The sequence below is a fragment of the Syngnathus floridae genome, chromosome 5 (genome assembly GCF_059516105.1).
Source record: "Syngnathus floridae isolate MCC-2025c chromosome 5, RoL_Sflo_1.0, whole genome shotgun sequence".
NCBI classification, from domain to species: Eukaryota; Metazoa; Chordata; class Actinopteri; order Syngnathiformes; family Syngnathidae; genus Syngnathus; species Syngnathus floridae.
This window is the reverse complement of record NC_142417.1, coordinates 12614321-12627890: the sequence shown is the minus strand read 5'-3', so window position 1 is coordinate 12627890 and position 13570 is coordinate 12614321. Positions and strand designations below refer to the sequence as shown.

General features: G+C 40.5%; 1 protein-coding gene and 1 long non-coding RNA gene across 10 annotated transcripts in view; one reads left to right on the top strand and one right to left on the bottom strand.

The window, feature by feature from the left end:
• fbrsl1 (fibrosin-like 1) overlaps positions 1 to 13570 on the bottom strand; it is a 222553-nt gene that overhangs the window by 152907 nt on the left and 56076 nt on the right. The window lies entirely within an intron of this gene.
• Positions 3029 to 11923, top strand: LOC148398239 (uncharacterized). The gene is made up of 3 exons (XR_015858525.1): positions 3029 to 3158; positions 7879 to 7980; positions 11497 to 11923. It is a non-coding gene; the product is annotated as an uncharacterized LOC148398239 (long non-coding RNA).

The following is a 13570-nucleotide window of genomic DNA, read 5'->3' as shown; positions in this document are numbered from 1 at the left end:
ACTGCTGGGGTAATTGTGGCACATTCTTGACCTTGACTGCTTTAAAACACTGTCCACTCTTACTTTCTCTAAGCTTTTCTATTTCTTCCCCCTACTGACACTGATGAGGAGCTGGGAGCTGCTCTCTGCTCTAATGATGTCAGCTCCCTAGAGGAGGTGCCTGTCTGCTGAATCTCAACAGCAAGCCGTCAATGCTTGAGCCTGGAGCTGAAGCTGGAGAGAGAGCCCTGAAGGATTGAGAAGAAAGCTCTGACCGTGAGACAACAACAATAACCAAAACATCCAGTGTTACATGAACACAAAAGAAGGCCAGATACTTTTTTTACATTTACTTTGTGTGACCACTCACTTATTCTTGCATTTGAGGTCTGTACTGCACACTCGGCACGCAGGCACGGGGAGAACACGCAAACCTCACACAGGGAGGGCCGGAGGTACTATCGAACCTGCGGACGAGCTAACCAGTGTGCCACTGTGCCGCCCATCCATGTCAGTTATGGAAAATATACATTGTGTTTTACAACATTACACGAATGTATTTATAATTTCAAGTGCACCAATGGATAAAATAGCAGAGTTTGTTGTAAAAATGTACAAGTAGTCTTTAGTCTTTGGTTGTTTTTACCGAAATATAGTATTCTTTCTATACTTTTTGATGTTGACGTTTATACATAATATACATAGAGGTAAAAGTAGAACAAAGACGACTGTGGAACATACTGTAAATGCTTTTTAAAATGCAATCTATTATGCTGACGTTACACCATTGGAGCAAGCATGTAAATCTTTGTACTGAAATATGTTTGGGCATTTGTGTTTTGGATGCAGCATTCTGATTGATCTGCTCCAGGGCTTTTCACTTGCTGTTTGAACTGGGGTTGTCTTTTATTCAAATCACAGCTCTCTACACCTGCCAAGCTAGGCTCTATCTACAGAAACCACATTTGGCCCTAAATCAATAACAAAGCAATGGAGGAATGAACCAGTGGAGCGAGCTCGGGAGCAGCAGACGAGGAAGCCTGATTCTGCTTGACATTTACTTGAACTGTGCTGTGTCAACAATAATGCCAAGCTCAGATCATACACCTTCAAATCCTCATTGCTGCTCTATAATTTACTTAATATTCGTGAAGGCAATTTTTTATACTAATAGCATAATTGCCCAAGTAATCTGTAACTTGCTGACATAATATAAAAAAAAGTAACGATGTGGTTGCTAAGGCTTTTCAGTTATTCAGGTCATGACAATCTGCACAGGTTGGATCAGGGCTCGTATCAGCTTGCATTGACAACTCAAAAATAAAATCATAGCACAGATGGAAAGTTTCACCAGCTTTGAAACCGTGATTGTTTTTTTAAGACGTGCTATACCTTGAGAGAAAATGCAAACAGCCCTATCTGTTCCATGTGCAGTTGAAAATGTCACTTCTGTATTGGCCTTACCGATGCCTTACCGATGCCTTACCTCACCGGCGATGCTGTTCAAACAGCACCACAAACTCCTCGGACCGACCGACCAACTGACTAACTACAGTATAACCTCTGACCTCTAACATCTCCAGGTTCGAAAAAGTCAGAATTCAAACCAAAAATTGGAAGCTTTTGAACCCTCCAAACCGAACGAAACACCGAACTATGAACAGCTTTCCGACCTGGGTCAAGGCTAGCCGATGGCGTCTTCGCGTCCCCAAGTGTTCCCGAAACAAAGTAAATTAATCAGTTTTTAATTATTTCTTAATGGGAAAAATTGAATCGGACTCGGACTAGTTTTCTGGAATGAATAATGGTGGAAGTCAGAGGTTTTACTGTAACTATGTTGAAACTATGCTTAGTCTAGCTCTACAAATCCAAACAAAAAAAAAACATCAGCTGAGGAGGGTCTTCCTTTGACTTACCTCAGAGCCAAATTTAAACAAGCGGTCCTGTGGTCCATACATACAATGGTCCTCCAAATGTTCCTAGATTGAAGTAGTGGGTTCTGTTACATCAACTGTGGGACTGAGGATGGCTGTTATTCTTTCCCATCATTCAAGTTTTTTACCCACTGCCAAAGTGAATTACAAACTGCCTTTTGTGCAAACACATCCAATTTTACTGGACTGCTTGAACCAATAAATAAAACCTTTTTTTTTTTCTTTCCAAAAGCAGATATTTAAAATGTCCTTAAACTATTGAATGATTTCAATTTAAATCCCTGAAACGTTAGATAGTTTGTGCCGCATTTTTAATGTGTGTAACGTTTTGATTTAGCCACATAGGAGAGATACAGCAATAAGCTCGCTATAATGGGCTGTCGTATTAAATGCTATGATCATATGCTATCTCTTATCTCCTGCTAGGCTTTTTGATGGTGGATGGGCTCTATATTATCTTGACTCCAGCCCTATTTGCATTACCGCCATACTTGTCTGCATGTATCAGATAAGCTTTGTAATCAGCTTTAGCTGGGTGGCAGGCCTATGATTTACCATGTTAAACAAGAAACAGGACTTAGTATGAAATGAAAACATGTTGGATTGTCAGTTACAGACAAAAGAAGGGTCACACCTTATGGAATTAGTAGTTGGAAAATTATGACAAATATGTGTGGCTGAATATGTATTTGTCTCTAATGCTGAGAGAATTGATAAAAGAGAACTAAGAGCCAGCATGGCAATGGAATGGACACTTTTGGCTTGAGTTAAAAAAAAAAAGAAAAACACCTGCTGATATGGTTTTGATCATAATCCAAAAAAGTGGCAGGCCACATGGATTTTGCATAAATTCTTCTTAATAATGTGTAGGGCTCATTAGCTGTAAAACAGCATACATAAAGAAACAAATAAATGCACGCAAATAAATGCACGCATGTTCAAGTTTCAGGGACTTTCTCTCTGTTCCTACAAATCAAACCAAAATGTGATGCACAATATGGAAATCATACATTGGTTGAATATGATGTACTGTGCACAGCATAATTGTAAGTGCAAATATATGTATAAATAGACCTCTTTGATGTTATGTAGTGTTTTAACGTTGATATGGATTTCAACCAAATTCTTTAAACTGAAGATTTCTAACCAAACATGTGCAGCCAACACAGCTGTAAAACATTTAAGCTATTCAAAGGGGACCACTGTAGTCGGATCTGGACAACAGCAGGGAGCCAGACGGATAAGGTGAGAGGTCTAGCAGGCGTCATGTTAAAAGAAATCACTACATCCGGGAAAGAGCTGGTATATTATGTCCTGCCACTTAGCTTTCATGCTGTTATTTTTGTAGTATTTATTGCTTCTGGCCCTCAGGTCTTACGGAAGCTGTGTTAACTGAGCTGGTTGATGTTCGCCACTAAAATTAATTTATCGATGCTGTTAAACCGTAAATTTGTTTCTCCCTTTCTTCTTTCGTTTTTACACAAATGAGAAAATAACTGGGCACAGGAAATCATTTAACACTTATGTGCTTCTTCTTTTTTTTCGTTTTTACACAAATGAGCAAAAAAACAGGGACAGGAAATCCTTTAACACTTAGGTCCAAACTACTTCTTGTAGTACAGCATCTGGATACATCAACAACTTTGATCCAATCTTCAATTCCACTTTCTGAAAGCTAGGCATGAAATAGTTACAGGCTTCATCCATTTATTAATTTTCTGTATCGTTTGTCCACATTACATTGAGTCAGTCTTCAGCACTTGCAGACCGAACAAAACTGCATGACTAAACAAAATACCAAACATAACTGATTTTAACACTGCACCAGCACCTCCACCACATTTCAACACGATTATTTTTAAGTTTTTAAGGTTTAATTTGTTCCTCGTTTAATCATCCGGGCCCAACTATTTCAAAATCACCACCATAGTGCTCCTCCCCAAGAAAAACAACCTCCCCATCGTACTCACCTCTGTACGGCTGGAGTACTTTGAAAAAGAAGTTATGACACAAATAAAGAATGCAGTCACTAGACCCCACCCAGTTTGCTCATCATGAGAACCGCCCCATGTTGGTAACACAGTCGTCCATACAGCCATCACGGAAAGAAAATAAATGGAGAGATGTCTGTTCAACTGCTGTTTGACTACAGCTCAGCATCAGCTCAGCAGGATTGCCGAGATGCTGTTTACATGCAGACTAACATTTTCTCTCCAAATGGGTGCTGGACTCCACAAAAGACGGTGAGCCTCGAAGTCTTTGTGCTGAGCCTTATCCTGTACAATCTCTACTACGCCCAGGATGACACCAGTATCATCCAGTTTGCTAATGACATGACAGTCATTGGACTGGTCACCAGTGGAGAAGAAACAGCCTACATATATGAGGTGGCTCAGCTGGTGTCATGGAGCGATGAAGATAATCTCATTTTAAATTTTGTAAAGACTAAAGTGATTACTATCGACCCAAGGTGCAAGAAAGAGAACCTTGCACCGCTTGTCATCAGGTGGAGAGGGTGAAAATATCACACATATCAGGGAGGTTCATGGGGGACTATACTTTGTAAGGAAACTGAGAACATTTGGAATTCTCTCCAGACTGCTCAGAAAGTTTTAAGGATGCACAGATAGTATTTAATGTATTTAGAAACAAATCACTAAAATAATTAAGTACATTGCCTTGCCCACTCCTTTTCTTCATTATTTAGCTTAAAGTAGCTCTTTTTGAAAATCATTTGCAAAAGTCACTAAAATAATTAAGTACATTGCCTTGCCTTCATTATTTTGCTTAAAATAGCTCTTTCTAAAAATCATTTGTAATCTTTTATGAGAGAAGGGAGACTAAACTTTGTTTTGCATTTTTTTTATTGTGTATATGACAAATGAAAACATTTAATCTTGAATTCCTCTGCTAAATTCAAAATGCTTTTATACTTGAACTGAACAATGTTTTGGCCAGTAGCAAAGCATTACAACGTTCTTAATCAGTTAAGTGTGTTAATGTGTGTCAATGATTTCAATAAACTACATTCTAAAGCATGATAGACAACTCTGTTATCATTAACATGTCGTTCTGATTAAATTACTTTGATTTATTTGATAAAGGATAAAAACATGCTGAAAGGCCTTTCCAAATTTAAAGTGTGCTGTAGACTTTTCACATATTTTTATTACATTCACAAGTCCATATTTTATGATGTCCAGAGAGCCAAAACAAATGCCTTCGTTGTCAATAAACCACAGCTCTTCGGTAAAGTCTCCTTCTTTCACATCTTAATCGCGGTAAGTCCAAAGTCTGGATTGGAGAATCACTGAGTCCAGGTGATTAAAGAAGGACTGAACCGGACAATCAGTCCAATAGTTTCTATCAAAAAATAGGATGAACATTATATCACCTCTACTGTCATTGGATTCTAGCTTTCAAATGGCACCAAATCCAGGATGCAAAAAAACAAGGGGGACTTTCCTAAATGGAACCACGTAGCAAGGTCGTCTCCACATGTTTTCTGCCAGTGGAAAAGTGAAGGGTCACTGCGTAGCAGGGCTATAGCTACGTGACTGCCTGACAAGCTCCTGCGGGCCGTGCAACCAATGATGGCATTCAATCTTGTGTCACTGTGGGGGTATCCAGAAGTGGCACGGTGCTGAGCAAAGTGCCCTCCCCTAGCTTTCAGTGCCTCACTCCACCTCCCAGATGCATCCGTCACATTGCTCCCTCGTAGGGCGTGGGTAACGGATCGACTTTTCTCCGCCGCACTAATCAATCCGACTCTCGCTGCCTCTCCCTGGGAACATTTATGGCTTGCCATAAAGCAGGCCTTTGGGGCATTACAGCACCCAGTAATCCTGCTAAGTGAGCAATATTTCCCATCTCTGGAGCTGCAGTTAGACGAGCTTGAGCCATAAATAGCAGAGTTAATCAGTGGCCGTGACTTCTCGGCCAACCCTAGTGGTCATAAGGCAAGTGGGACCAGAAGGGGGATGCCCGCTGGACAAAATAAAACAACATTTGAAACAAAACCATGAGCTGACGTCTTTCAGGTATGTGTTAGAGTTGTTTTTTCCTTACCACTCACCTTATGAATACAAAACTCTTGGTACAAACTAAGATCTAGTCAAATCTAAGATTTTGTGATCCATTGACATTGCTATGGACCTTCACCAGTACGCCTATATGAAGAAACACTCCCCTGGTAATACCATATTGTCAGTAGTCCAACAAAAACCAGGAACCCCTATGGCCACCTGCTCTTCCTTGATTTCTCCTCTGTCTTCCACACAACTGCGTCCATCACTGTGGAACTGGGTTGTGGTCGTCCTGACCAGTGTACCACAGACTGGCAGGATCCACAACCCTCAACATTGCCTCGCCCAAGGACTGTGTGCCGCACCCTTTCTTGTTCACAATACTGAAATTCCTGAATGTGCAGTGTGCAGGTGACACAGTGGTCGTGGGACTCATCACGAAGAACGATGAGTTAGAGTCAGAGAAGGGGTAGAGCATCTGGTGGAATGGTATAAAGATAATCCTGCTTAAACGTCAAGAAGACCAAGAAGATGGTGGTGCACCTCAGAACAGTATCCTCAGCACCAGCAAGGTGTGGCAGAGGAACTGCTCGGCTGAAGAAAGAAGGGCTTTACATAGTAAAAGCTGCTCAAAAGAGTACAACCTTACCACAATCAAAGACCTCTTTACCAGTAAACGTGGAAAATGGATATCATCAGGGAACCAACCGACCCCACACACTTCCATCCTCTCCCCTCAGGCAGGAGGCTACGGAGCAAGACTACGAATCTGAGGAAAAGATTCTTTCTGGAAGCTGTTTGTCTGCTAACTCAAAACATGTTCTGTAGCCTCAATGTCTTTGCACACATTCAAAGCATGAATACGCATTTTGGTTTATTTTTTATTTATTTTTTTTTATTTCATCTTGTTTTGTTGTTCTATTGTTTGTTCTCACGTGTCTTTACTGGATAACCCCGACATTGTGTATTGTATTTTGTGTCTTGTTCAGTGAAAATAGGTGTAAAAATGGGTATAAAAATAAAATTCCTTAAATGCTTGCACATTATGTGGAATTAACCACGAACACAGCAAATCTTGTCACCTTTAAAGGTATACAGTCTCAGAAAGTAAAAGTCAAATGTGGAGGCAACAAGGGCCAAAATCAAGTAGAAAATGAGCGTTGCTCAAGCGAAAGCCCAGCGAAGCATCTCAGAAAAATAAATTCATAAATTGTTTTTTTGTTTTTTTTCATTACAATTATGTCAGTTATTATTGAGCACCTGGAAATGAAGTTACTGTTTATAAAATGCCTGTAATGTTAAATTCATCCCTCCACCTCCACCCAAATCAATCCTGTTTTATGTTTATAAAGACAAAGTCGCTCATTGTTCAAAAACTTCTGGAGCTAAGTATAGGTAAATGTCAACAAAAATAAACTTTTTTGTTTTCATCATAGATTATACGGGTGCTATGTTACAGCGATATAGTCAAAGCCAATGACCAAAAGACAATACTAAATAAATGAGCTAAAACATAAAAACAACAAAGATAAAACGCTAAAGCCATGAATGCCATTCTAATATTTCCGACTTTTATCCTAGGCCAGTATGCTCTTCGAAGGAGATACACTTTCCCATTTTATGCTCGACTGAGTAAAACAGATATGTCGATGAGCTTATATTTCGGAACGTCTTAAAACAGGCAGTTTTCTCTCAAGGCACCAGCGGGAATACGTTATGGTGAAATGCGTAAGACAGAAAGCAGCCTTTAGTGGAGTATTGCCAAAGGGCTGTAGCAACCACCTCCTCTTCACCAATAACTGCTGCTCTGGTTGATCCCATTTTATTGTATTTCATTCCATCCATCATGCATCAAAATGTCTCCCTAAGGTACTTTTGGCTTTGAGCAAAGGCCTCTGTCTCTTTTTGCTGCAAGGCCAAATCCCTCCATCATGTCACAGGTGCAGGAGTCAAGGTCTTCAACCCTCGGCACCCACAGCACTCAGCAGCCCTGCTCAGATCAGCCAACCTCCCCCAGGCTGTCTACTTATCAAGCAGGAAAGGTTGGTGACTTTTTAAGTCTCTTTGTTCAGGTCAGAAACCCAACATTATTTTCACACTCTGATAGCGGCAGAAACATGACAGGTGTCCATGGTAACAACCAACGACCAAAAGGTCTTTGTAGATGTCAGACGATATTTTTAAGTAAAGACAAGCACATTGTTCACTTGAACAGAGAGGCCAATAAATGGATATTGCTCAGATTATGTTGATCCACTTTTTGAACGTTTAATTTATAAGACGTTTTTTAAAATAGGGCGGCACGGTGGGGCACGTCCGCCTCAAAGTTCAGAGGTTCCGGCCTTCCTGTGTGGAGTTTGCATGTTCTCCCCGTGCTTGCGTGTTTTTTCTGCGGGTACTCCCATTTTCTCCTACATTCCAAAAACATACATGGTAGGCCTATTGACCATTCCAAATTTTCTGTAGGTGTGATTTAGAGTGTGAATGGTTGTTTGCCTAGGTGTTCTCTGCCATTGGCTGGCAACCTGTTCAGGATGTCCCCCGCCTACAGCCCAAAAGCTGCTGGTCCAGGTTGCAGCACGCCCACAACCCTCAAAAAGATAAAATGGTTCATAAAATAGATGACTGGATTTTTTAAAAATGGAAATCAAGGCAAATGATTAGGCTAGCTAGACAGCTAGCTGGTCGGATGGAAAAATGAATATATTTTATAATTGTAACTATAAATGCAGTATTTTTATTGTTTTAAATCATAGAACCCTTATCTTTGGCAGTCATGGGGTTGCCACTCAGGTTCTCTGGGCTTATAAATGATTTATTTGTGACCCACATGATTCTACAGAATTCACTCACCCATCAGCAGACTTTAAAGTAAGCAAGTAAGCACTTTAAAACCTTCGAATGAATAGCACCCCTGACACCCCTTTTTCAAGGAAATTATACCTTATCAAAATGTTGGTTTATATTTCAATGGAAAGCTTACAATCTAAAAGTAGATTACATATTATCAGATCTCTGTATGTGGTGTTATATTATTTCCTCTTCAAATGTTATATGTATTGTATCAGCTACCACACAGCCACTTGTGGGTAACTAGCACTCATGAATCCTGTAATAGTTTTGCTCTCCCTTCCTCTTTTGAAGTAATGTGTGAAGGCCTCTTCTCTGGTTGGATACTGTCCAAGATAGTTCTGTCAGATCTGTGTGTATCCCAGCACTAGAGAGTTTGTGAAATGGCGAAGTAGCTCCAACACTTCTGCTGCTGATGATGGTTCTGGCAAAGCCAGACAATCAAGTGAGGCTTCCAAATAATTTGTGCTTGGTAAATGAATGGCCTCAGACTGGAACAGACTGGACAATGAATAAGAAATCTTGCACAAACCAGTTGGTAGTTTCAGGTCAGGCCGTAAACTCCGGACTGTTCACTATGCCCATGCATCATAAGCTGTACCTAGAACACAAGATTGGACCCTTCTCCTGTGACGGGATCTTATCAAGAGGGATCAATAACAGTAAATCTGCCTATGTGCAGTGGTTGCAACACTCTTACAGTTAGAGAGGAATAACTGTACAGTATACAAGAGAAGCTGCCTCTCAGGGACGTTCACTGTAAGGGAGGAAGATGAACGTAAGCGCTGAGACTGCTACAGCACACATAAAACCTTTCTTTTATCTCTCTGAACAATCAGTCTAATTATGCTCATTGGAGGCATCCAATTAATCTTCTATTGTCAGCCAGTGGCTAAGTGTTTTGCTACTCCTTAGACTGCCACACACTGACATAGTAAAATCTGCAATTAACACTAGGCAAATTTATTTACTGCCACTTGCCTGAGCTCTGACTCCCTCCAATTACGCCTGATCAATTCTGTCAGGAGTGGCTGGGGTGGCACTGGGGAGGACGTTTGTCGATGAAAAAGCAAAAAAAAAAAAAAAACCCCATCTGAAACACCAGGAGGCATATGTGACAAACCCACCAAATGTATAAAAGAGTGGCTAGAACAATGACCTCTATCTTTTATGGAATTTCTTCTGCTCTACTCTATCATTATTTTCGCCAAACCACTTTTAAAACCGGATGACAGAAATCTCTCTTCATGGTGAGTAGAAGTCAAGCACTGCCATGAATAGTGGAAAATAAGAGACTAATTGACACTTCCTATAAAAAGGTTTTGCCAAATGACCGTGTCGAGGCACTGCCTCAATTCCTTGTGAATAACACACTCAAATATTAAACACAACACAAAACTGTCCTTCAAAGTCATTTTTTTCATGTGTTTCACTGTTCCATGATTTGCCGGCAATTTTACTCAAAAAGTGAAGTGAATATCCAAATAGTAACTTATCGATTGTAATATCTTGTGTTCAGAGACACTTTTTGTGCAAGAAGTTTTCCAACTTTGCTAACAGTTTGGGCTGCCATAAATAGAAACTGATACCGCTTCCTGTTGCTTGTCACGTGTACCTCATAAAATCTGAGCAAAATGTGCCGGCTTTGTAACAATGTTTGGCGTGTGTGTCTGAGGTGAGTGCCCTATGTGGCACCACTCATAGATATACCAAGAAAAGGTAGTTGTTAAACAATTAAGACTTCATCTGAACACCATTCTTCTTTAAGGGGCCAATTTATAAAATATCTTTATTTTTGTTTTACAGGGTCTTTATATGAAGCCAAATATCAAATAACCCTAAAACGTTTGAAAATGGTGAAAGATAAATCACATAACTGAACATCATAAAAATTAAAAGTGTAACACTCAATTGCTGGTTACAGGCTTCAGTTTCATTAATCACAAAAACATGATGCATTTTTATTTTTTTATGAGGCTTGGTTGTGCCAGAATGAAGGCAGGTGGACCCGAGCACAGGGGAGCAGGCAAGACAGAGTGAGAGTGGGGGATTGGAGACTCACCACACAGAGAATTTACACCTACAATGCCCAGACATAGTTAAAAAGGGAAGTAAATAAACACACTAATGACAAACACGTGACCAGGAAACAAGGTGTAAGGGTGGGGGAGCTAAGTCAAGTCAAGTCAAATGTATTTATATAACCCTTAAACGCAGAAAAGTCTCAAAGGGCTTCACAGGCCCATGGTTGACAATTTTTACGACATCCCATAATCTTAACCCCCAGGAGGGTAAGGAAAAACTAAAAAAAAATATCTGGGGAAACATAAGAAACCTTCAGAAGGGACCGCAGTTGGGGGAAGTTTTATGTTTTTGACCACAGGTAGGCAGCAATAATTAAGATCGGTTCTCTATCGCCAAATTTACTTTTGTTTTGGAAACTATTAAATGACCAAATTTATTGTTTGGGATTCACGTAATATTCTATGGCACTTGATTATACCAAGTTACATGAGAACAGCTGAGACTGAAAGCGCAAGGGGATTTGTGCTCGACCTCGTCCCAGTATTGTGCCTCGAATTAAGAATGTACCAAAATGCATCGGCGTTACAATCGTGCACCAGATCCTTGTTTGTGTTTCTGTGCCCACTCATGCTTCCGTTTTAACATCGTACATGTTTGTGTGTTAACTACATGGCTGCAAGCAGACCCCCTGAAGCTACATTGGCTCCACTGCTGTGAAACCAAAGCCCCACATGGGTGCAGACACTGGGAAGACAAGCCCACTGACTGGAATAACCATGTTAGAAACCCCACTGTAAAACGTCACTAATATTTAATGCCCCGCTGTCAGGTCTGAAGGGCACAGACACATAGATGAACAGTGCAACCAAGTGTATGCTCCTCGGCAAGGCTCACTGCATCTGAGAGTGAGTGGAAAGGAAATATGAACAATGTGCCTGTGCTGTCTTATGTGTATGATTGTAACTGACACAATTTTGTGGTAAGAGTGTTTACATCACAGGGGATATTTTTCTTGTACTATCCAGGGTATATTCACGCTTCATTTCTTAATACTCTTTTTTTTTTTTTTAATGAACTCTGAATTTTTGGTGTATAAGCATAAACATTCTATATTTAGATACGCCCTCAGTCCATCTGGTGTGTGAACATATGCGTCCGAAAAGTGACCCGTATGAGCACAAGAAAAAGACAACGTTACTCTCAGTGTAGTACTTGTGGAAATAAATGTGGGCTAACGAGCAGGAGTGTCTTTTTATTATCTCATATCCACAGAGGAGCGATTCAGGAAGAGGTGGAAATACAGTATTTGCGAGAAATGAGCCAAGCCCAGATCGAATTTGAAAAAAGAAACAGAATTGAGCCGTTCAGACTGTCTTTAAAAAATCTGATACAGGTCCCATTAAATAGGATTTGAGTTGGTTTGAATGTTGCCTAAGAGTGTACATACATTGTCAACCTTGAATGTAGCCATAGGAACTCTTTAGTGCACAGGTGTCAAACTCAAGGCCCGGGGGCCCAGATACGGCCTGCCACATCATTTTATGTGGCCCACGAAGACAAATTGTGCATCAAATTCGTGTCTCATTACTAGAATTGCAAATTGTCTTCACTTTTAATGTCTTTTTTTTTTTAAATATTATACCAGTTTTTACTTGTCTGATATGAAAACGAGTTATTTGTCAGTTTGTTTCGTAGCTTTTACTGTATATAATATGAGGTGCTCATACATTTATTTGGGTTGACAGTCATAATGGCCCTCCGAAAGAAGCTATGACTACAATGTGGCCCGCCAAAAAAAATGAGTTTGACACCCCTGATATATAGTGTAAATAAAGTGTCTAAGTGCATGTAGAAGAAGTATACACAAACACATGCACACAAGCTAATAACAACAACATATTAACCGTGTGAGTTTATCTGGAACCCACTGAGAGTTTCAGACTCATATGTGTTGAGAGGTCAAGCCCATGGGGAATCGCCTGCCTTCATGGCTCAGAGGATAAACTCTAACCCGCTTCCCTCGAAGGGGTCAACCACAAGAACCACACCTCCATCTGGTCCTGCACTTTAGGGATTGCCAGGGGGTATGTCAAAACCACGTCTGGCACGTCAAGCCAGCCCCACACCCCGACCCCCGCCTCAGGCTATACATGCGCTATTGTGCAAAAGCAATCATTCTTATCCCCCTTTCACACATACACCTCCTCTCTCTTTGTTTTACAAATGGCCTCTCCCACATCATTTTACATACACACTCCAACTGAGCTCTGGGGACCTTCCAGGAAGTAATTGTGGCTTTTGTGCGTGTGGTCCCCCCCACCGCATATACAAGCCACTTCTCCCTCAAAGGAGCCACACCCCCTTGTCAGCTGTCATCGTATAACTGCCTGCAGACCCAGGGGCCTAATGGAAGGATCTATACTACATGAAAACACAATTATAGACCTTGCTACAATTGCTACTGTGTGAATTGCCTTTAAAAAGTGGTGCAAGGTATCAAAAACAAGCCACCACTTCACAAAGAATAAAAGTGACGCTATGTGAGGGTGCACAGCAAAAGCATGTGAGTCATCTGAACCTGACTGTTTAAATTGTTTTAAGTAAATCCTATATAATCTCATCTCCTCTTCATTGTATTAATTAGTGTCCTTGATACATGCACATACATATATTTGACCTTGTGTAGCAACACTGCTTGATATTTAAATTGGCAAGTAAATGGTGGAAACAACAACAACACCCACACAAGAGTTCCAT